At 35.9% G+C, this 25,910-nt stretch overlaps 1 long non-coding RNA gene across 1 annotated transcript in view; it reads left to right on the top strand.

Moving 5' to 3' along the window:
- Window positions 1-17,735, top strand: part of LOC127525277 (uncharacterized) — a 72,638-nt gene extending 54,903 nt beyond the window's left edge. Inside the window, exon 3 of the long non-coding RNA XR_007933301.1 lies at window positions 16,350-17,735. This is a non-coding gene — a long non-coding RNA (uncharacterized LOC127525277). The remainder of the gene's footprint in view (window positions 1-16,349) is intronic.
- Window positions 17,736-25,910: the final 8,175 nt, after the last annotated feature.

Genomic DNA, 25,910 nt, shown 5'->3' with positions numbered 1-25,910 from the left:
ATACTGTAATTACTTTCCTCCACTTTCAAGCATTAGTTCGGGCTAGTAATTTGTCTTTTTATGTCATAGGGTTTGTTGTGTGAAAACATTGAGGCAGTGATGTCATAACGGGGGGCTGTAGGGGGCAGCAGGGGCTTTGTCTCTCACACACAACAACAGTAGCTCTGTGAGAGTGTTTTACATCAGGTCAGCGCAGTGTGTTGTTGCTGCAGCAGTGAGTGAGATAAGGCAGTGGTGTGTCGGGAGACCCTGTGCTACACTTTCTAATTGCTGGATACAAAAGACATTTATGTTCAGGGTTTTTTTTTAATCTTTAAATTTATTGAAATGAATTTAATTTTAATAAATGACTGTGACTATTTGTTTACTTAAAAAAATCATATAATAATATTTTTTTTTTTTTTTGCAAAATTGATATTTTATTAATACTTATTAATACTGTGTGTATATATATATATATATATATATATATATATATAATTTGTTCCAGGGTAATAATTAAATTTCTGTATTAAATTTGTATATTTTTTTGCAAAATTGATATTTTTATTTCAATTTTTTTTTTTTGCTAAATTGATATTTTATTAATACTTATTAATACTTAATTTGTAATATAAACACATAATTTTCTTTTATTATTATTATTATTATTATTATTATTATTTATTCAGTTATTTATTGTGCAAGGGAAATAATAATAATAATATCAAATTATATTTCTGTAATAAATTTCTATTTTTTTGTAACATTTATATTTTATTTCTATATTTTCGCAAAATTTATTTTTTAATAATACTTTGTAATATATACATATATAATTTTCTTTTTTTATTATTATTTATTAATTTTTTTTATTGTGCCAGGGTAACGTTAAAGCGCCTTGAGATTTTGTGCATTGTGCAAGAGACAAAGAAAGCCCAGGCACCAGGTGATGTTTATTCGCACGGTGAATCCAAACAAATGGTAAATAAGAGAAGAAAAACAAAAGAAAATCAATTAAAATTACACACTGCCCAACACATGCGTTCACAGCTTAGAGGGAAAAAATAAAAATGAAAGAAGAAAACAAATTAAAATGACAATACTCAAGGAGAATCACATTTGTTGTGTGTAAGATTTGTATTTCTCTTATGATAAATTATTTTAAAAAGAGTATGGAATAATGGCCTGCGATCAAACTGGAACTGTCACAGCGTGTCTTAGGTGAATAAGGATGCCAAAAATATGATAAAATGCCTTTCCATTTATTCACTTTTGTATATGTGCCCTTGAGAAAACACAAATGAATTTAAGACCCTGGGAGTTTTACAAAACAAATAAATATATTTCAAAGGATAAAATCCTCCCTGGAAATTCATTATGGTTTGGCAAAATGCTTTTTAACTCCTAATATATTGATACCACATGCATTTTTTTATAACAAATTATGAAAAATAAAAAAGAGTGTCAAATATCCATATCACTTTAGACATCATGCTACATGTCATTATAGGCTGCATGAGAGAAACAGATAAGTAACTTGTATGCAGTCGCTGTTCTTAACACAGTTCAGGTCATGTTTGTGGGTTTGGGACGAGTTTGAGTTCCAGTACATTATAGAGATGTGTGTGTGTGTGTGTGTGTGTGTGTGTGTGTGTGTGTGTGTGTGTGTGTGTGTGTGTGTGTGTGTGTGTGTGTGTGTGTGTGTGTGTGTGTGTGTGTGTGTGTGTGTGTGTGTGTGTGCAAGAGACGGCGAGCACTGCACAGAGAGATTTATCGGTTCAGGTCTCTGCCTGTATATTTACAGTCTCACGACCTGAGCAGATCCACAGTTCAAGAGCAGGGCTTTAGTCCTCCGTATACACAAACAATCTAAAACCAACGTATAAACCTTTTTGTCTACAAATTCTGTTCATATAAACAAACCTCCATGCTAATTTTCCAAAGCACTGGGTCTATTTATCATCATTAGAAAGGTCTGAATAATAATAATGCTCAGTTATGTTCATTTCAGTGAACTTTGGAGTTTAATTATATATATATATATATATATATATATATATATATATATATATATATATATAATTATGCTCACCAGGGCTTAATTAATTTGATCAAAATACAGTAAAAACATTAATATTGTGAAATATTATTACAATTAAAAAGAACTGTTTTCTATTGTAATATATTTGAGTTAAGTAATTTATTCCTGTGGTGGCAAAGCTAAATTTTCAGCATCATTACTTCAGTCTTCAGTGTCACATGATCCTACAATATTCAATATTATTGTTTTTCACTGTATTTTTGCTCAAATATGCAGCCTTGGTGAACATAAGTGACTTCTTTCCAAAACATTTTTTAAAATCACAATTATTCCAAACGTTTGACCAGTAGTGTGTTTGGATTTAAATATAAATATATTTGTATTCCCTCACAGCAAAAAAGAATTGTTGGTTTAACTTAAAAAAGTTAAGAGTTCATTGAAATTCAAAAAAATTGAGTTAATACAATGAAGGCGATTGGTTTAATCAACAGAAACTCAAAATATTATGTTATCTGAACCACATTAATTATCTAAGTTGATTTGACAAAAGAAATTTTTTTTTATAACAAATCATGAAAACATTTTTTTTACAGTGCTGAAGGAAACAACTGATTGTTTTAAGAGAAAATTTAGACAGAAAAGTTAATATAATTTTAACGTGTGAGGGAGAGTAACATGCAAAACTGATATACAAAGTAAAGGGATAAATGTGAAAAAGAAAAGACTAATTGCAATTCATTATGCAAATAGATGTACGAAAGACTACCAATTGCATTTCTCTATGCAAATATTATGATGACTTCATTGCGCTTAATTAGATTTTGGATCAGTTGGAGACTTTCAAACTTTAATGTATTTTTTTAATTCAAAACAATGCAAACCAAACTCAAAGTAATAAACTTAAATTACAACACACTATATTTCAGATATGCAGCATACCTGCCAAAAACTGATTAATAAAAATAAATTACAGCCCCGACATTTCGTAACAAACCCCTAAAGTGTTCGGCGAAAAGCTGAAACCTTGAGCAGCCGTGGTGAGCACTGACACTGAGCAGGGATATAGAGTCCTGTCTGACACCCGCTCTCCATAATCCCCTAATACACACAAACTCTGAAAGCAAGCACACAGGGAGATCCAGCTTACATCTCTATTTCTTTCATACGTTTTCTCAGACACACGCATACAGAGAATGATGGATTGCCGCTATGCTAACAGCATTAGCTGTCGTGCTGAGGGCAGACGGGCGGCTGAGCTGCGCCTCGTGAAGCCTGCAGACTCGGACCCAACAGTTAAGATGCAGAGCATTAAATAACACAACAGATGCATGTTTATTTATCCAGCCCCCGGGCCAGCTCGACTGGTGAGTGAATCAACACCAGGGCCATTTCCATGCAAGCAAATGGCGCATGTCATGGGAGGAGCAAACATGAATATGGCTGAGAGGGTTTTTTAATCAAGAGACAATGCTTGATTTTTTTAACCCCCACCCCCTCCCATTGTGCTTGTGCCTACTGGCTTTACATCTGAAAGCTTTTGAAAGTGACAGTTTTTACTCTTTATCTTTATGTGTGTTGGGTTTAGCTTGTTCTTAGTAGTAAGCTAAATATGACAAAAATTTCCCTTTGGGGACAGTTGGATTATTGATTCATAAGTAAGTAAATAAACAAATAAATAATAAGGTTACACCTTATTTTAAGGTGACATTGTTACAATGTAATTACACAAATAAGTACAGAGTAATATTAATTAACTACATGTACTTAAAATAGGGTTAGGGTTACACTTATTTGGTAACACTTTATTTTAGTGCCATTGTTACGCATGCAACATTACTGTTGTAATGACTATAAATTACACGCAGCTAACTCTAAACCAAACCCTCATCCTAACCCTAACCCTATAGTAAGTATATGCAGTTACTTAATATTACTCACTACTTGAATGTATAATTACACTGTAACAAGGAAACCTTAAAATAAAGCGCAACCCTTTATTTTAAGGTGTCTTTGTTACACTGTAATTATACATTTAAGTAGTGAGTAATATTAATTAACTACATGTACTAGGGTTAGGGTTTGGTTTAGGGTTAGTTGCATGTAATTATGCATAATTTATAGTTAATACTATAGTAACTACATGTAACATATGTAATAATTACTTTGTAGAATAAATTGTAACCGGGTTTGGTTTAGGTTTAGTTGCTTGTAATTATGCCAAATTTACCGTTTTTACTATAGTAAGTACATGTAATGTGTAACTATATCATATTCAGTGTTGGATAAGTTGCTCTAAAAAAGTAATTCATTAGCTACTAATTACATCTTCAACATTGTAATTAGATTACTGTTCTAATTACTCTCTCTAAAAAGTATTGGATTACTTACTACTAATTACTTTCTAAATCCCACATCAACCTCGACCAGATGAACAATACAAGGATAGACATGAAACTGCTCTTTTAATTCTTTCAAATTAACCATATTCAATTGCATAAATTATTTTTGAACTGACCAAAGTGTGTAAAGGGAGAAGGTTATATTAAAAACATACATTTTAACATTAAAGTTTGATGTTAAATCCACTATTGTTTTATGTGGAATTGTTGTAGAGTCTATACAGTATTTAATGCAGTTACATTAGAAGTAACTAATTAAATTATAGAAAAATTAAGAGTAGTCCCTTACTTTATTTTTTCAAATTAGATTACTTAGTAATTATTTACACCCAACACTGATCATGTTCAAAATAAAGTGTTTTTGTTATTTAAAAAAAAAATTTTCCCACAAAGGGGGACCAAATGTCCCCACTAGGATAGTAAAACTTGAAATCACCTACAGACAACCGTCCCCGTGAGGAAAACGGCTCAATAAACACATTTTAAAAAATGCCTTAATAAAAATCGTAAAATGCAAAAAAGGTTTAGGGGATAGAAAATATATTTAGCTGAGTGTAATACAATAGAAGTCTCTGGTATGTGCTCATTTAGATAAGTAAACGTGTACTTGTGTGTGTGCGCGTGTGAAAGTCTCTTTCCCTCCACTAATCATGCCGTCGTATTCATGGCTTTCCTTTTCTTCCCACCTCTCTTCATGCCAGTAGAGCTCCAGCCGTGGCCACTCACTGCAGCTTTTCACTTTGCAGACAAAAAGAGGCGACACGGCGCGGCCACGAATAATGCGGTCAAAAAACGCACTGAGAGGAATTGCTGTGTTTTATGAGCCATTAAAATTTTATTCATCCCTCCACTGAAGCAGGTTTTGGCCAGGGGTCGTCATGCTTTAAATAAACTCAAGTCACTCCAGCACTTCACCCCATATCAGCATTTACCCTTGCCTTCAGACTCAATGGACTGTTTATTAGTGGTGTTTGCTAAGGCAAGCATCACTATTACTCTTTCTCGTATACTCAGGGATATGGATTTAAACAAACCCCTAACACTAAGAACTATACTTTGGTTTGAATCTTGTCCAACACCATCTGTGCTACTGACATGAATGATACCTCAAATCATGCGGCTTATTGAGAAGAGGTATGCTAGTTTTCCAAGCAATCAGACTTACAATTTTTACCTTGGAAACAAAAAAGCTCACAGACTGACATGGAAGGAGGGAGCTGGAGCATTTCTAGAAACCAATACAGCATATAGAGACTTATTAGACTGGGCCAGTAAACAACCACTTAGCAACCAAAGAAGCAATGTGCTAAAAACAACCCAAAGCACCCTAACAATTGCATAGCAGCAATCTACAGCACCATTCACATTTACTTTTAATAATGTAAAAATTGCTACAGGTTTGTAGGGTTTGTGTGTGTGTGTGTGTGTGTGTGTGTGTGTGTGTGTGTGTGTGTGTGTGTGTGTGTGTGTTCCTGCACTGTAAAAAAGAATTCATGTTTTAACTTAAAAAAAAAAGTTACCTGGTTGCCTTAAAATTTTGAGTTCATTGAAATTAAAAATTTGAGTTAATACAATGAGTGTGATTGGTTTAATCAACAGAAACTCAAAATATTATGTTATCTGAATCACATTAAATATTTAAGTTGATATGACAAAGGAAAATATGTTGTGATAACAAATTATGATTTTTTTTTTTTTTACACTGTGGTATTCCCTACATTCCAAAAATAATGCTGGGATAAAAATAACCCAAGTTGGGTTGAAAATGGACAAACCCAGTGATTGGGTTGTTTTAACCCAGCAGTTAGGTTAAATATTTACCCAACATCCTGGGCAATTTTATTTAACCCAACTATTGTTTAAAAATTGCTGGCTTAAAATGAGCCCAAAATAGTTTGGAAATTAAAAATCCGCTGGGTTAAAACAGCCCAATCGCTGGTTTTGTCCATTTTCAACCCAACTTGGTTTGTTTTTAACCCAGCATTTTTTAGAGTGTATGTTATGGGGATCAAATGTCCCCACATGTACCAGTAAATTTTGACCTCATGGGGACATTTTTTTGGTCCCCATGAGGTAACTTAAAAATCATATTCTTATACTTATAAAGCTCATACAGAATTATCTTTTTTTGAAAATCTAAAATGGCAAAAAGTGTTTTGTGATGGATAGGTTTAGGGGTAGGGGGACAGAATATACCATTAATACAGTATAAAAATGTCCCTATAAAACATGGAACCCCAATGTGTGTGTGTGTGTGTGTGAGAGAGAGAGAGAGAGAGAGAGAGAGAGAGAGAATGTTTGAACAATGCAATTTCTTCCTCTTTCTATACCCTCATATATGTTTTAGAGTCACATGCACCCCCAAATGCAAGGTGTGGGGTTTTCACAGCAACCTTTTTTTTTTTTTTTGGTTCCCCAAAGAACCTTTCTGTGAACCTTTCTGTAAAAGAACCTTTTTTTTTTTTTTTTCTTAGTGTGAAGAACATTTAAAAAATCAAAAGAACCTTTTTTCTACTACAAAGAACCTTTTGTGCAATCAGTGGAAAGCTCCTGTGGATGTTAAAGGTTCTTCATGGAACCATAGATGCCAATAAAGCACCTTTATTTTTTAAGAGTGTACTTTACAAAAAACACCCAAGCGGCAATGCTGTCCACTGGCAGATAGGTATCCAGTTCAGCACTTGGCTCGCATGTTGTGCTGCTGACCCTCCCCTCAACTTTGACTCTTGACCCACAGAGGTATCTGTCATGACAGGAGGCTACTTAACACAAAACGGTGCCCGCTTCCAAGGGAGAGTAGAAAACAAGGCACAAACACACACAGTGGATTCCTTTATACCAGCCCTCGTCTTTTGTTTTGGACTGAAGAACGTGTTGCCTTTTCCCCCCTCCCTTCTGCTTTCTTCCCCTCTCCTTTTTCTTTTCTTTTCTTTCTTTTTTTTCCCCCTGCGCCTAGCAGTGTTCTCGTTCCGCAGCAGGTAGTGGCTGGGAGCAGCAGGATTCTGGGAGATTGTAAGAGAACGCCTTAATGAGCTGAAGGCCTCCTTGGCTGGAAACAAATGTATGCAAATGAGATGCACAACCCAAAAAGGATGGTGGTCCAAGAAGAGAAGACGAACTGCAGCTGACTGAGAGAGGAGCGAGTCCCCCCCTCCCCAAACCAGCACCAGGATGAGCTCTACTATCTCTCTCATCTGAGGACTGGTAACAAAAGCACATTTTCTCATCCTCCACTGTAGGCAATGGGCTTTTGTTCAATTACACCCCGTGGAATTGTGCTTAACTAGTTCAGTTAATCAGAAGTCAGGGTGAAGCTGGATCGTGATTCCTCTAGATATATTCAATCAGGTTTAGTTGAAATAATTAGAAATGTCAGGAGCATCCTTATGGATAGGATGGAATGTTGGCAGAAAAATGATGGAGTGTTTTGCTGTATGTAATCTTGGCACATTAATTTGTAAATTTAATTCTTAGGCATGGTAAACCAATGCTTACAACTCAAATCATTTGTTAATAAGCTGACGGAAAAAAAATGTGATGTTTACAGTTATGGCTATTATAAATAATTAAAGGTGTGATTTTCTCTTTTTGGTTAAATTATTTATTGCTATTACAAACTTATGATTACTTACTTGTATGGTTTTATTTTTACACTAAAGTACATACATTTCTAATAAATATTGAATATGTAATGTCTATGTATGTTGCTAATTAATTTGCTTACATTTAAGAAAATGAAGGCAATGTAATTTTATAACAAACATAATCAGAATCGATTTTCTCTGCTTTATATAAAAGAGCTGTAATTTCTCAAGTAATTGAATTTGTGGAGAGTCATCAACAGATTTCTGAAGCGTGTCGTTCTTCTCGGGTTTGATTCTCTCACTCTTTTATGTTGCTGGGAAGAGGGCAGAAATGTAATATTTTATCCTTTTAACTGATATTATATTTGCATTTTCATGCGTGTTTTTTTTTTTCGTTAAGCATCATTTTATAATTTCAATGGATTTTATTATTAAACATTTTGGAATTAGCTAGCCTATGTGTCGTTTTTAATATAAATGCTCGTTTAAAGTTGACTGAGGGCTGATTTGAGGTGTTTGTAAATTATTTGAAAATCGAATTATTTGACAAAGCGAGAATATGCTTTACGTCTTAACAGGTGACATTAAAAGGGACTAATCATGTCAAAGTCTATTATATTTCATAATATATATTTTGTTTTATTCTACATTAATAATAATGCTTATTAATATTTATTTATTAATGTTGGCGCATCTTTACATTGAATAATAGAATAGAATAGAATAGAATAGAATAGAATAGAATAGAATAGAATAGAATATTAACATCAAAACAAGAGAAAATGTTTTGTAAAATTCACTGGAAACTGCACATGATTTTGAGGTAAATCATTTTACCCTGTAGAAATGTCATTTGAGGGTGTTTTTGTCAGCAATGAGGTCGATGGGCATCGCGAGGGCTGCGATTATTTCTCGTTAAGCATCCGTCTCATTTCACTGCTTCTAAAAGACAGAAATCGAGTGTCGAGAGAAGGATTCGCGAGCTCGTGATCACAGAAGAGCAGTGCGCGCGACAGAACAACAGAAATCAGCAGAGCAGAATCTGACTCCCACGTACGTGCCCGCGGGTATAGACACACAGAAAGAGAAAAAAAAGAGAAGAAAAATGCAGCCCTAGTGAGAAAATTAGAGAGGCACCTGATGATGGCGAGTTTGACATGTGTTAATTGCTCAACAGCTCTCCTCATTAGGGATTTTGGAATTGTTGAAGTGCTGCAGGGCGGATAGCTGATGTCTGTCCGAATCAAACGCGCTGCCATATACGCATTATATCAGTCACTTCACAGTATTTTACATTTTAGCGTATTTTTAATAGTTTAAAAAATATATATTTAAAAATATCAGTGCATATATACGATATAATGTTTGTAATATTTTAATATTGTAAATTTTGCTAATATATAGGCTATGATCTATCTATCTATCTATCTATCTATCTATCTATCTATCGTCTTTTTTATTGTACTGTATTGTAATGTTGCACACTGCACCTTGTGCAGTAGTTGAACGTGTAATTTCTCTAATGGCTGAATTCCTGTTTCTTGTTATCATGTATGTTTCCAGCGCCTGGCTTTCATTTACCCCGCAACAATGAAACGCGTCATGTATTGGGATCCATTCCTCTGGTAAATTACTTGTTACCTGCTGGCATTTATTTATGTGGCTGTGAATTATAAAGCTTTGTTATTGCTCTGCCTTGGGTGAATTGTTTATGACACCAGTAATCGGAGTAATTGTTATTGTTGAAATGACCTGTCAGCTGGCCCTTGCAGCAGAGCTTGTCCTACTGACAGATAGTGACAGCAGAGAGGACTCCTGGACCCGCACCTCTGATGAGTTCTCCGCTGATAATAAGGAGCGCTGGGCCCCTGATAATTCGCCTGTCAATGCTGCCTGCACATCCCAGATCCTCAGCCAAATTGTTGTCATTCATTTTGACAAAGACAGCAAAAAGAGAGAGAGAGAGAGGCAGAGAGAGAGAGAGATTACCAAAATAAATTAATTTGTTCACACTTCCCCCATCTCTGTGAGGCTGCTCTCCAACCTGACTCGTAAATTGTGCTTGTCTTGAGCTCACCTGTGAACGCTTTTGGAGCATTCATGAAGCTGTGTCAGGCTGATTTAAAATCTCTGTCAACGCAAACTTTCAAAAAATAGTGGCCGGCGTGTCAGAAATAACACCAGGCAGAGTGATTTTACCACAGTTCAGGCAGCAGAGTTTGACCAGAGTCAGATTTCCCTTTAGAAGCTCTTACTCTAGACATATGGCATTAGCAGGTCAGTCTGACTGTGCTGGCGGGCAGATCAACCTCAGAGAGGCTGAAAATCATAATCAATGTCATCGCAGTCCGAGTGCTGCTTACAGGAGACGTATCAGTCTGCGTCATATCTGTGTTAAAACAAATCTGGAGTGTTTATGTGTTAAATTCAGTTTTCCATTCAGTTTAAGAAGCATGTCACCGAGTTTAAGTGGGAATTGATATAGTTTGACGTAACGTTTCTGCTTCTTGCATTTCTGTTTTTCTTGCAGCCAAAGCTCACACTCATCAATAGCGGATAAAATCACAAGCAGTGTGATCCATCATATTTAATTGGGCCTTTGAGTTCCCAGTAACAATCTTTACTATTTCCTGAACCTATGAAAATCAAGGAAATATGATTTATTTAATCATTTATTTTGTCACTTCATTTGCTTTGAGTTTCTTAGATTTCTTAGAAGCTTGTCATTTCTGATAATTGCTCATAAAAATCACCTAATCCCACAATATGGTTCACCTCAAAGAAAAGGAATACACTACAAAACCTGAAATGGAAGATTATGATAAATATTCTTTGAAAAGCCAAAGCATAAAAATCAGGAGGCTGTGTGAAATTAGTTCTGCAGGGGCGAAATGATGATATGACATGAATAAGGCTCAAATGGCAGGTGATGACAGAGGCTTGATTGCATTTCTTTAGGAATTCTAGACAGAGTGATGCCGGTGCATGAAATAGCTTTCTTATCTCATTTTTATTTTTATGATTATTGAACTAAGATTTCCTTTAAAGAATGCCATTACAACGCTCCCTGTCTCAAAATAACCGTAAACATGGCACAGATTGGAGCGTTTTTCATTGCGGATCAACACGCACCCAGTCCCCTCCTGCTAATATGCTTTTTTAAGCTTTCATTTTTTATTCAAATGATACCATTAACAATCTATTCATTTATCAAGGATGCAAAAATTAGGTTTTAAACAATGCCATTAATTATTGTTTCCAGATGCAGCATGCACAGCAAAGTTGATTATGGTGATTTGAATATAACACAAGCCCACACAGATGGTAGACTTTAGGAAAGAGAAGCCTATTTGAATAGGCTAGCAGACATTAATGGCAATAATGATTTATTTGTCCGGTCTGGCTTTTAATGATATTGTTATTCCACAGTTATATGCATCCTCGTCCCAAACAGTAGCTAAACTCTCCCATATTATATGATCTCTATAGTCTGTGTAATGATTTGTAAAATTATCATGCAGTGTAAATAAATAATAATAAAAAAAAAAATCTAGGTTTTCATTTTCACTTGAATTTATAGCAAAAAAAGATACAGCTATTCATAAAATCATTATTCATCACTTGGGTATAAAGGTGCTGAATGATGATTTTTCATTTTATTAATCTGTATATATGCAGAAGTATTCTTTCATTGTGAGAATCTGAGGCACATGTTGAGTGCTGGACTGCGGCTGTCCATGTCCACATCTGTTTTTTATTAATACTATTTTTACAGAGAAACCTCTTCAAGAGAAAAGGCCGAGCTGCGTAGGTGAGTTTCATCGTCTGATGAGGCGTGGGGTCTCCACAGGGTCAGACACACCATGACACCTCCACCATCTGCCCCACCTCCCTTCCCATCACACACACACATACACACACACATGCACATACACATCACCTCCCTATTCCATTGTGGGAAATAAGCACTGGATTGTACAGTATCCTTTAATACGGTGTTTATTCCTTTAATCCATCTCCACTGGCATTTTCTGTGGGAAGAATAGAGGCTGGTTAACCTTTGAGTGCTGATGACTGTTTAATCAGTGTGATATGGGAGTGAAGGTTGTTGTGGTGAGAGTTGGCCAGATGCTGTCAGTGAGTTTTGCTTAGGGAAATATTTGGGTTATGATTTGGTGAGATTATCTGAACAGCAACCTCCTTTTAAAGGTAGTTTACCTAAAGGAAAAATTCAATGTTCAGATTAAAAAATGGTCCATTGATTACTTTTGAAATCGCCATTTGGTCAAACATGATGTAGCAGATTGAATATTCAGAATGAGTTTTAGTAAATAGTAGGGGTGCACCGATACCACTTTTTCCATAACAAGTCCGATACGATACTTATTTTTAGTACTTGCTGATACAGAGTACTGATACCTGTATTTTCATTGCATTTTTATTTTTAAAAAATTCTAGGCAAAGAAACCAAAAGAGTATGAATCAAATTAGTTGGCTTAGCCAATAGATATTTCCTTCAGTTATTTTCATGTCTAATTATACTAGTTAAATGTATTGTAGGAGCTACTGTTACTTTCACTGTTCATATTATTGCTCTATCATATTTTATCTTTAATTTAATAGCACAGTGAATATTTAGAGCTGCTCAAGCAGGGCTCAGCCAGTCAAAAGCATTGAGTAATTTTCTCTTTGTCTTTTGTAGTTAGAGTAACATTGAGGACAAAGACAGCAGTAGGTTTATTAGGCTGCTGTCACTTTAAGAGCTCCACATATCCAACACACTGTTACACACGTGTTTTCTTTCTCAACTGTTTACATTCACTTAAGACATAACCAACTATGTTTCACAAGGATACTTACTTATACCGGCATTTTGACAAAATTTTGTGGGAATTTGTACGTTCAAGCGATTTAATAGGCTACTATATATATAGTCTGACAGGCAGCTTTCTGGGCGCGCGCTTTGGATGTTTGGGCACAGAAAATGTCTTGAAAACATCATGTGATTACTGTACCACCTTCGCTCTCTCTCTTTACCATCAGATAACGTTAGTAATATGCTCCTCATTGTACTTTCTATGCTATTGCCATATCCGACAGAACTACAAACTTTCCAGCGATGTCTGTGAAAAAGGGATGTACGCAAAGGGAAATGCGTCTGTGCCACTCAATACGCTCCGCGTTCTCTTATCAGCTTTCGCACAGCAGCTATATGGGCGTAAATATTTGATCTGTTTAGCATTCTTTTAATTCGATACATTTACAGTGCTCAGCGTAAATGAGTACAACCCCTTTGAAAAGTAACATTTTAAACAATATTTCAATGAACACAAAAACAATTTCCAAAATGTTGACAAGACTAAGTTTTATATAACATCTGTTTAACTTATAACATGAAAGTAAGGTTAATAATATAAATTAGAGAACAAAGTTTTCAGTTTTACTCAAATTAGGGTGATGCAAAAATGAGTACACCCCACTGAAAGTCTCTGGAGCAAAGCTAAATTTTAGACTACAAATGTCTAATTTAACAGGAATTCAACCACAGGTGAGTCTAATTATTCATTACACAGGTGTCCAGCAGACAGTTGACTATAAAGGGGTGTTAAAACCCCTTCCCATTTCATGCTGTCAGCAATGGCACCACATCGAAGAGAAATGTCTCAAAATCTGAGAAAGAAAATAATTTATTTACACCAGAAAGGTGACGGCTACAAGAAGATCAGCAAAGCTTTACTTATCAGTCAGAATACTGTAGCAAAAGTGGTACAAAAATTTTAAAAAGATGGAACTGCAGCCATCTCACAGAGACGTCCAGGTCGTCCACGGAAGTTAACACCTCGTCTTCTGATGAGAAGGGTTGAAGAAAAACGGCATGCAAGTTCACTGCAGTTATCTAAAGAAGTAGAAAGCCAAACTGGGGTGACTATTTCCCGTGACACAATACGGCGTACACTGCAGAGGAATGGCATGCATGGGTGCCGTCTACGAAAGAAGCCTCTCCTAAAGCCCAGGCACAAAGAAGCCCGCCTAGAGTTTGCCAGGGCCCGTGCTGGCAAAGATGAAGACTACTGGGACTCTATACTCTGGAGTGTGGAGACCAAGATAAATGTTTTTGGAACTGATGGCTTCAAAACTGTATGGCGTCGCAAAGGTGAGGAATACAAAGAATGCACTTTTCCAACATGACAATGATCCTAAACACACAAGGCCACTGTTGGATTTCTGAAGGAGAACAGGGTGAAAGTGATTCAGTGGCTCCTGATCTGAACCCAATCAAACACCTATGGGGAATTCTGAAGTTGAGCTTCACTCTCCATCCAGCATCCAGTCTCTAAAAGAGGTCATTCTTGAAGAATGGAAAAAGATAGATGTTGCAAAATGTCGCCAACTTGTTCATTCCATGCCTAGAAGACTTGGTGCTGTCATTAAAAATCATGGAGGCCATACAAAGTACTAGATGCAGAAGTTTTTGTTGTGGGGTGTACTCATTTTTGAATCACCCTAATTTGAGTAAAACTGAAATGTGTAATCTAAGTTATATATATGCGTGGTATCGGTTGTTGGTATTGGAGCATTTTGATGAGTACACAAGCACAGTATCGGGCCCAATACCGATACTTGTTGCATCCCTAGTAAATAGTAAAGTAAATGTTATGTATTCTACAGAAAAAAGAAACCACACAAAAGACGGTGTATGAAGGTGATTAAATAAGGACATTTTCAATTTTGGGTGAACTATTCCTTTTGATAGAGAGAGGCAGAATGAGGGCGCAAGACTGCTGCCATGCTTTGTGTGGGAGCAGGTGCCAGAAGAGAGGCTAATAAACCAGCTACAAGCTGGATACTCACTCCAAATAATGTCTTTTGGCTATGGTTGGGCCATTGATGTAACAATACTGTGTTGCAGTAATGACGCCCATGTTGGGCATCAGTTACGGCTCTCTCTGCTGTTGGCATTGGCTTTCAGTCGCTCTCCGTCGATCTCACTTTTGATTTTGGCTCTTGCCATTTCTTCCACATTCTCACCTTGCCGCCTTTCTCTCTTCTCTCTCACCATCTTGTCTCTGGATACGATGCAGGCCAGTTGGGACTTAATCAGAACCAGATGGACACGGTGTCGAAATTGTCCAAAAGGGTCTGAGAACGTGGGGAGCTGTCAGGCCTGTGGAGAGAGTGGAATTCTTCAGTAATAAAACGTGGATTTATCACCTCTCTACCACAGTCATAGCCCTTTCTGTTAAGAGCCGATAGAGAGAGGGAGGCCACTGTCCATTATTCTCGCAAAACTCCGGCTCGGCTCCTCAGCAAGGCCCAAACTAGCAGCCTTTGGAGAAGGCGCATTAACCGAGAGCTTTCGCGTCCCCTACTGAGTCAAATGAACCTGCTAAAATAGCCGCTTTTCACAATAGGCTGTGTAATTGAAACCAGAATGTGGAGGATTTGATAAATTGCTTGACCCTGTAGGAATGTTAGAGCTGTAAATTTTTAGTGCATTTTGGTTATGTGTTTGGGTAAATGCATGTCTGCGCATGTGTCTTTCGGCGTGTGAGTGCGTCTGTATTTTTATTATTTTTAATAATGATGGCTTTTCACTGTCGTTTCAGTAAGGGCATGCGCACACACACACACGCACACACACACACCAAAACCTTTGTGGGCTTTAAAGCACCTTTCCATTCTAAGATCAAATGGTCCATAAATCTTCCAAACTCTATGGAGTTCCTTCACGTACTTGCTGGTTTACATTAAAGATTGAAAAATCCTTGGAAGGCAAACCATCCAATGCATTTTGCAGCATCAAAAGATTTAGGGGCACCTTCATGCAAACCAAAAATTGCACTGTTCATATGAAAAAAATAATATGAGTGAAAGTAAATTATTTAAAATAACCTTTTCTATGTAATAAAAATCATTAGGAAAATTAAATAGGAATTTTGTTGTAAGTGAATAAAAAATAAAGATAATTTTAGAAAAATTAAAAATTAATATATTTTTCTCTTATAACAGTTTTGTGTTTATATAGGTCATGCGTCCTCCATGGCACAGATAGAAAGCGATCAATCCGTTCGGGCACTGTGAGGTCAACGCAGTGTAAACACAGCACACGGCACGATTTATGGCGTTTGCTGCGGCTACAACCAGAGCTCTGTATATTTTCACATCATAATTGCTTTTTGCAGCTTTTCAATCACTGAGAGCTCTTTTTGTTTTGTCTCTCACCCTATTCTAAGGCCTGAACCATACACAGCGGCCCAGAGGGATTTTCACCTCATTCTTAATTCTTAATTTAACCTCAAGTCTTAATATATGTCATGTCTTTCTTTCTTTCTTTTTTTTCAGAGTCAAATGAATTGTGCAGACCTGTTAAAAGGACCACATCACACTTGAGAATTCGTACCACGGGGTTTCTCACTTGTTGACAGTAGTTACCTGTGCCCTGGCAGACCCTTGGCCCTGGGATAAAATGGCTTCTATCATGGGCCAGACACATAAATATTTCCCTTTCTATTTTCCAAAATAGCTTTTAATTTAACAAGTTTTATGGCTCTAATATTAAGTGCATGTGTTTTACAAGACACTGTGTCCTCTGAGTCACCCCTTGGTTTTCGGCTGGTTTTTTACCTTATGGAGAAGAGGAAAAAAGGGGGGGGATGTTTGACTAGGCCTCTACCAGACACTCCCCCATGCTCCCCTTGGCCTGGGCCTCTCCTTCTGAGGGACGGCCATGTAGAGAGTCTGGGATTAAGGGACGGGCAACTCCCTCTGTCCGCACTAGTGTGTTCTGGCCCGCTGACCTCTCCCTTGGGGTTCCGAAAGTCCAAAAAACCTCTCAATCATTAAAGTTCCCGCGCGATGGGGATTCCATGTGTACAGAGCTCTAGGAAAAGAATGGGGTCTAGAAGTTACAATAAATATAGATATCTCTTGATTTTAACTATGGTTAGCATTACGTTTATAACATAGCACCTGGTTATGGATTTATCACTGGGGCACTCTGTGTGCGTGCGTGCGTGCGTGTGTGTGTGTGTGTGTGTGTGTGTGTGTGGATAGAGGACCTGAGTACTCGCTGTCTGTCCCCTCTAGGGACAAATTGATGTCAGGTTGTTCTCTCTGTCAGGATTAAGTGTCTGTTTGCTTTTTGCTCACATGCAGTTTGATGAATAAAAAAGCTCTTCTGAGCAAATCAAAAACTTGATCCCTGTTTAGAAAGCGGGATGGAAACAACTACTTCACCCAGTAATGAAAACCTGTCATCATTTACTCATCCTCATATTGTTCCAATACGTTCCAGTACGACCGATTTTCTTCCAGGGAACACAAAAGCAGAAACTTTGAAGAATTTTGCTGTCGCTCTTTTCCAAGTAATTACAATGAATAGTCACTAGAGCTTTCAAACTTCAAAAAGGAAGAAAAAACACAGTAAAAGTGATTTCATCACTGAGCAGCACACTGTGGAAGGTTTTTAAGGAATAATTACATACAATTTGGTCCAATGACCAAATATCAAATGACTTCAGAAGACTTGGAATATAATGTACTTATCATATAGACCATGTTTACACTTATTACAGCGTTTTTGTGTCCTTTTTAAAGCTTGAAAGACATGAAGGTGAGTAAATGATACATTTCAAAAATGATATCCTCTAATGTCCTCAAACTGCATGTTTTGTCACTGTGAACTGGTAAATATGAAATATTAAAATATTTTATTTAAAATGTATTTCTTTGTTGGTTTGTAAAAGGGTGGTGTCTGTTTTCTGTGCATGTACCTTTTTTAATAAAGTGAAATGCTGTTAATTTTTAAGTCTTATACTGGCATTGTGTTTTTATTTCATATATATATATAGTAATTTTAAGTAATAAAGTAAACTTTGCAAAAACTTTCACTGACCAGAAAATGACAAAAAAATTAAACAATCCAATGACAACGGTTGTCAAAAATCAAATAATAATTCATACATTTTGCAGTATCCAAAAAAATGTAAAGGTTAACAAAAAAATTGTTTTGGAAAGGAATAATGAAAACAAAAATAATGATCTTTTGATATAGAAATCAGTGACCTTGCAAGTAAACAGTGCTAGTTTCAGCTCTATAGCTAAAGCTTCAACTATTCACACCATATGTTTTTTTATCTGTCAACATGCAGGGACCAGTTGGAATTAGTGATTTTAATGCAAATGATTCACTGTATATCTTGCATTTATCAAAGCATGCAGATTCTGATTGGTTGTTAATGATTTCTTTAGTTTTCATCTTTCACTTAATCTCTCTTGGTCTGATATATTAATCACTATTCTTTTATATTTCCATATTTCACAAAACAATATTTTAATAATTCCATTATTCATATTTTATAAAATAATGTCTGCTGATTGTAAATGCATCATGAACATAATTTAAGTCAGATGTTCAACATGCCTCAATTTCACTATAAAGCATTTAATCATAAACATTGATTTTATTTTAAATCAAAAAACTAAGTCTCTTGACATGAGTCAGGGACGGATAGATGCATTCATGAGAATATAAAAGCCTACAAACTGTATAAGATGTAGGCATCATCCGTAGGCACATGTAGAATAAACAATAGAGGTTTTCTTCACCGAAAAAACAAACACCCTCTCTCATACATCTCCAGCGTGCTGCTGAAATTCAGCATGTCATAAATCTACCCCTCTGAATACGCCTGGCATGTTTTAAGGTTGCTGTGTCCATAATACCATATAACATAAGCACACTGCAGTTGATTGGTAGACATAAACATTGACTGCGGCCCGGACGCAGTTTAGCACCCAGCTACAATTCATCGGTAAACTGAACTGCTGCTGTAAGTGAAAAATCAAGGTCTGTTGTCCCAAGAGCGAGCATGGACTACACCATCACAGCAAGAGAACTTTGAGAATTTTGTATCATCATTTTCTTTTCGAAATATTTTAAATACTTTTGCTTAAGGCTAAATGTGGCATTCATCTGTGGCAGTCACATTTCTTAAAATAGGCTTCTAAACCTATATTTTCCATAACCATGTGGATTGCGCAATGGAAAAGAAAACCTACACTACAACGACTAAGAGCACTGGCTGAAACACTCATGACATCATATGTGGTCCACACTAAAACTGTAAAAATATTGGTATCCTTTTCCATGTATAGGAAATTAGCATAACTCACTGGAACGCAGGTGAAACTGATGAAGATGAATGATAACGCATAGACAGGAAAGAGAAAGTCATTTTTAATACAACATCAGAGCACCGCATAAATCTGGAACAAAGATGTAAACGAAAATAAAACACGACTCAGGCTGATGGATGTTGTTTTTAATGTAAAATCGAGTCAAAAACACCTGGCGGCATTAGAGCGGTTTGCCTGTCCTCTTAACCCTTTAGCCAACACCCTTCAGTTCAAATAATGCTTTTATCCCGGATCTGCAGAGGTGCAACTCAGGTTACTCATTTAAAGTGCTTATTATTTATCTTCGTGTTGTGTTTTACCCATTGACATCCCATTTAGTGCCGATGACCCTGCTTATACAAACCCTAATAATTCAAAAATGTTATAGCGTGTAACACTAACATTCTTAGTTGGATCTCAGGATAATCCATCACAAAGCCTAACAATAGCCTGCCTCAACTGTGGCACGGTGCACTAAAAGCTTTTATGCTAAATGTGTAGCCTCGTCCAAAGTAAAGTGTGAGGGGTCGGGGCAAGGGGTCCCTTATCAGATGGATTTGTTTCCTCTACATCTAAGTGGAGAGGGGATTTATCTTATACATAAACAGATGCAGGAATTGAGGTGGCACATCTTTGAATCAGCTCAAATATTTGGGCGTTCTGTTTCTCACGCATCAATGAATTTGTGTCTTACTCACACTTCAGTTAATCCTTCATTGCTCTTTCAACATATTGCCACAGGTATAGATGTTAAATTACTGTGGAGTGGGAAATAATATTGCGTAAAACAGAGAATTACAGGGCATTTACTCTTTTTTTAAAGGCAAAACTGTAGTTTGTAACAACTTATGTTGGTTATACTTTATTTGGTAACACTTTATTTTACAGTGTCCTTGTTACACGTTACATGTAGTTACTGTAGTAATAACTAAAAATGATGCATAAATACATGTAACTAACCCTAAACCAAACTTAACCCTAACCCTATAGTAAGTACATGTTGTTAATTACCCTATAGTACATGTAGATAATATTACTATACACTACTTTAAGGTGTCCATGTTACAGTGTAATTATGCATTTAAGTACTGTATAGTAATATTATCTACATGTACTATAGGGTTAGGGTTAGGATTGGGGTTTGGTTTAGGGTTAGTTGCATGTAATTATGCATAATTTTAGTTCATACTATAGTAACGTGTAACAAGAACACTGTAAAATAAAGTGTTACCAAATAAAGTATAACCAATCTTCTTTATTGTACAGTGTCATTGTTACATGTTACATGTAGTTACTATAGTAATAACTATAAGTTATGTGTAATTACATGCAACTAACCCTAAACCAAACCCTAATCCTAATCCTAACCCTATAGTAAGTATATGTAATTATATAATATTACACAGTACTTAAATGTATGATTACAGTGTAACAAAGACACCTTAAAATAAAGTGTAACCCTTAATCCTAACCCTATAGTAAGTACATGTTGTTACTATTACTCAGAAGTTAAATGTATAATTACGCTGTAAAAAGGACACCTTACAATAAAGTGTAACCCTTTTATTTTAAGGTGTCCATGTTACAGTGTAATTATACATTTAAGTACTGAGTAGTAATATTAACTACATGTAGGGTTAGGGTTAGGATTGGGGTTTGGTTTAGGGTTAGTTGCATGTATTTATGCATAATTTTTAGTTAATACTATAGTAACTACATGTAACATGTGTAACAAGGACACTGTAAAATAAAGTGTTACCAATAAAGTATAACCGATCTTGGTAACACTTTAGTTTACAGCACCATTGTTAGTATTCACTATAGTAATAACTATAAATTATGAATAATTACATGCAACTAACCCTAAACGAAACCCTAATCCTAATCCTAACCCTATAGTAAGTACATTTAGTTAATATTACTCACTACTTAAATGTATAATTACAGTGTAACAAAGACACCGTAAAATAAAGTGTAACCCCAATCTTTTTACAACATAAGTTGTTACAAAGCTATATTTTTGCCTTTAAAAAAATATATAATGTAATGTGTAACAAGGACCTTGTAAAATAAAGTGTTATCAAAAATCACTATCAAAATATTATATTAATTAATTAATTAATTTTAGAAATAAGTACCATTCATTCTGTCAAACAATGGTACAATTTAATTCTGTCAAGTACTGGACAAATGCAACACCACAGGAACAGAACAACAATATATAGCAAGTCATGCCATCCATTTTTCATGTTCTCCTCTGCTTTTCAGTTTAAAGAGGTAGAAGTGGCTTTTCCACTTCCTTTAATGTTTGGTTTAGGGTAAGTAGCCGACGGGCTCCCCACTGTTACCTGAAAACCTCCACAGAAGAGTGAGTACACTCGTTCTAACTGAATCTCTTGTGCAGAGGCAGTCAGCCAGTCTGATAGACTACATTGCTCTTTATAAACTGTCTATGGACCATAAACTACACAGCAGAAAGCGTGGCTTTGGGTTCAGGATTAAGACCTCTGAAAGCTTCTATTACTGTAACCGGGTCCCTTTTCTCCACATAATACAAAGACATATAAGCAGGTTATTTCAAGTGCTCCATAGTGTTGTGATTTGGGTATCAAAAAATTCTTTCCCAGTTGTTCTAATATTTTGGCATCATGACACCATAGCAGCTAAGTTGGTAATCCAGCAGAGTGCCCATCCCTGTGTTGCCTGAATGGGTGCGCCTTAAAATGCTTGTGTAAAATAAACAGTCCTACTGGTATAAACTTGCGGCCTGTCACATGGTCTAACGCCCGTTTCACAGTCAGACATTGCAAAGCGTTAAAAAAGCAAAATATCCGTACTGTAACGATAAGCTTACATTGAGGGATGGCTGAAAAGAAAACCAAACAGATGAATAAATGGATAAATATAAAGATTTTCAAATGGATGCATGAGTGAGTCAGTAGGATAATCTGTTTTGATGCCTCTGCAATGACAAAATCTGTTATAATAAGCACTGTCAATCACGCTAAAAAGTCTGCTATAACGATATAGGCTAATAACTTGAAACAGCCGTTATTGCATGTTAATGATGTGAAGCTGCACAAAGAAATACAAACGTTCATGATTGTTGTATACGAGTCTTGTGTTGAAATGAAATATATCATTATCTATTTCACCCCTGAGGAATTTGCATTCTATCTAAATAATAGTTTCTCCGCACTTGCACGGTGTTTACAAGTGATGCATTCGTGATAAAGTGTGAAAATGATTCCCGTTGATTAAAAGTAAAAAAAAAAAAAAAAAAAGAAAAGAAAAGAAAAAGAAAAAACAGCTGCACACCAAAACTTATAATTAGATTTACTTAATGAACATTGCGAATACATTTCTGATACCATCCTGTGGATCTGCGCGCGCTTCTTCACTGCAACAATAACAGAGTATTGGTGTCTGATTCACGCACTACGACTTCAGGGTGGGAAAGTGAAAACACGCAACTTCGAAAAACTGACAAGGTGAGAGAGCTTCTTGCTGACATTTTTAACCCGCCACGGATGTGTGGCTGATAATTATGCGCGCTGTAAGGCTCAGATACACTCTGGGTGTTACTTGGAAATCGCTACCGGATTTAATTCATCATTAGGAAATGGTTGTCTTAAAACGGAGCTTGATGTGTGAATAAACAACTGTTTCATTTACAGCATTAACTATAGTAGAGAATCAGCCCAGAGCACAAAGAAAAGCGAACTAAATGCCTGGTGGGACAATTTTAGGGTTTGCAAAAAGTGTGTGTATATATATATTTTTATATATATATATATATATATATATATATATATATATATATATAAAGCTTCCCTGCTTAATTATTTTTTCTTGACCAGCATGCAAGAAGTCATTTTACTGTCATGTGACAAGAAAATTATATGCAAGGATAGTCCCTCATAACTGTGTAAGGTCAGATTATTTTTATTGTTTTATGTATAGATTTTTATTTATTTTTTATATCAGATATTTTGACTTTAAAAAAAAAAAAAAATCAGTAATAAAAAGTTTTGTTAAGGTCAACGAGACTAATCCCAAGTAAACCTCTAATGACTCAAAAAACATTACATAGCCAACTGCTTTTATTTCTTTACCTTCATTTTTTAAGTATTTCTGAAAATAATGATTATGTAGAAGTATATTCAATATAGACTATTTTGAACGTCGTTAATGAAAGCTGTTATAATTAATGAAAGTGTAGCAATATAATAATATTTATTAGGCTATTTTCAGATATTTTTAATTAAATCTTTGATTCACTAATATGGCAATCCACTGATTAATTCTCGAGTTTTACCATAATGTGTAGGGTTATAGCCTATTCAAACTGAAAAGAAGGCTATTATAATAGACTACTGTAATTCAGTAATGTAATATTGAATGGTTCTTTTTGATATATCGGTTTTGGTCATTCTTGGCTAGTTGTCCATCAGATTCTTGCAGCAAAACTGGCACATCAAAACGAAACGCTCCCATAGACCGAATTACAGCCTCCGAAAATAAATAAATGAGGAGGCCACTGGCCTCGGGTCAGAGGTTTATCACTCTTCTGCTATGCGAGTGGAATTTGTGACTCTCTGCCTTGTCTCAACTTGCAGCTCACATATTTACCTAAAGTAGTCGTGACCTTTTCACCTTCGGTTTCAGTCACGTGACACACAGGGGTTTTTATACTGTATCAAAGTTTCTCTCAAGAGATATTTGCATTACCAACTTAAAATTAAATTAATAATAAGAATTCATTAGTCTTCATTAGAGGATTACTCATTTCACAGATTTATTGATTTACATTAAGACACTCTTAATGCCTTTTAAATAATTATTTCCTACGGAATATTTTCAATGTGATTAATTGCTTTACGAAGGGTAGGCTATCTGCATATTGCGACGAACACAACTTTATAATAACCAATAAAATAAAATAATAATAATTATTAATTACAAAGTAAATGGAATGCATTCGTTAATATAATTAATAAAGAGTTATTTTCCGTACTCTATGTGAGTAGGCTGTACTTTCTGTATGTACAGCCTATGTTTGTGTCTATCTTTTGTTGAAATGCTATCGAAAAAAAAAATCTATTTATAAAATACTACATTACTTCACTGCCGCAATCGTGCAGAAGTTCTCATAACTTGATATTTTTCTCTTTGAATGTGTGTTGCGTTTATCTTTCGCCCCTTACAGCAGATGCATCGTACTTCACTGTCTCACCGGGATCAAAGCGACTAGAGAACATAAGTGGTTATTGTAAGCGAAACATAATACCTCATAACATAAAAGAGAGCGGAGAGATGATGCTGCTGAGTGCGTTTTGGCATTCATCGAGACTTTTGGGCAGGTGGGGGTCGGTGAGCTCTCATTAAAGCCTAACACACAACGGCTATTATTGGATCGGATCTCACCAGGTGAAGATGGGAGCCGGGCTGGCGCACCTTTCACTGACATCCGAGGCTGCTTTGCCGGCTCTTGTCCTTCGTAAGCTGCAGCCGTGGTGACCTTGATAGTGATCGAGAGAGAAAGTGAGAGAGAGCTTCAGAGATATACGCGGTTCTGTTGCACGATGCCCCGATTGTAACATAGCAGCGCTCCTTCTGCTTCACCTATATACTAGCCTACTTTTGTCATCTAAACAGTCAAATAAGTAGCCTGACACAATTTACACGAATTAATAATTATTATTAATTATAAATCATTTCTGTAAAAACTTCATTGTATTTGCAGGAATCTACACGCCGTCTATATATTCTTATCTGATATCTATATTGTTATCAGCTCTTCTGTGCCATATAGCAGAGCTAAGAGCTTAAGTTATGCATCAGTAAATAAATAAATATATTGAAATTTCCAATGGTGTTGTCGCCATTCAAAACACTTAAAAATCGGCTGCCATTAGCGTAAAATATAAAGAGAAACCACACACACACACACACACACACACACACACACACATAAAATAATTATGTTTATTTTTATTTCTGGTGCAGTTTTCATGATAAATTATTCTCACTTGTCTTCATGTGTAGCTACATCAGTGGGAATACTATACTATCGTCCGTCATACATGGCAATGGACGCATTTGTTTGCTTCGTAGGCTTACCAACCCTCCCTCTGGAAGCTGAAACACTATATTATTGCTTAATTTGCGTGCCTCATTTTGGACTCAAGTTCTTAAAGCCATCAAGTGCAATTTGAAGGGGAAAAAAAGAAAATCAGAAGTCACTTGGTGTTTTTAAATATATTCTTCAGGTCCGTTCTGGCACAATGTAGGCTTTTCGTGCGTTCAGTCCTCATAAAGAGTCTAAAACCATTTAATAATTTAATTTTGTGCTATTTTGCAAGCAAAATGTCTCTTTACGCACGTGAAATGTAGAAATTTTGTCGAATGTGTTCACTTAATTTTTGTTCATCATTTTTATAGGCTACTGCTCGCTTTCACGAGGTTACACAAAACACTGCTATTCTCTATTCTGTGTAACAAATATATATTTTCTTTAATTGTGGAGTACGACGCGGTATAATAAGCGCTTATTGAATTGAACGGACAAGAAAGCAATCCTGCATCCTCTGACCCCCGAATGCAGCCCGCTTTCATTGATCACCCCCTTATGAGATAATGCAATTACAAACATCAATAAGGAGCTGCGAGGGGAATCATTACGTGGTGACAGTGATAGATGATAGTGCAGAAAATAGCGCGTTT

The sequence above is a fragment of the Ctenopharyngodon idella genome, chromosome 13, assembly GCF_019924925.1.
Source record: "Ctenopharyngodon idella isolate HZGC_01 chromosome 13, HZGC01, whole genome shotgun sequence".
Lineage (NCBI taxonomy): Eukaryota > Metazoa > Chordata > Actinopteri > Cypriniformes > Xenocyprididae > Ctenopharyngodon > Ctenopharyngodon idella.
The sequence above is the reverse complement of the archived record's forward strand: the minus strand, read 5'-3'. Positions and strand labels throughout refer to the sequence as shown.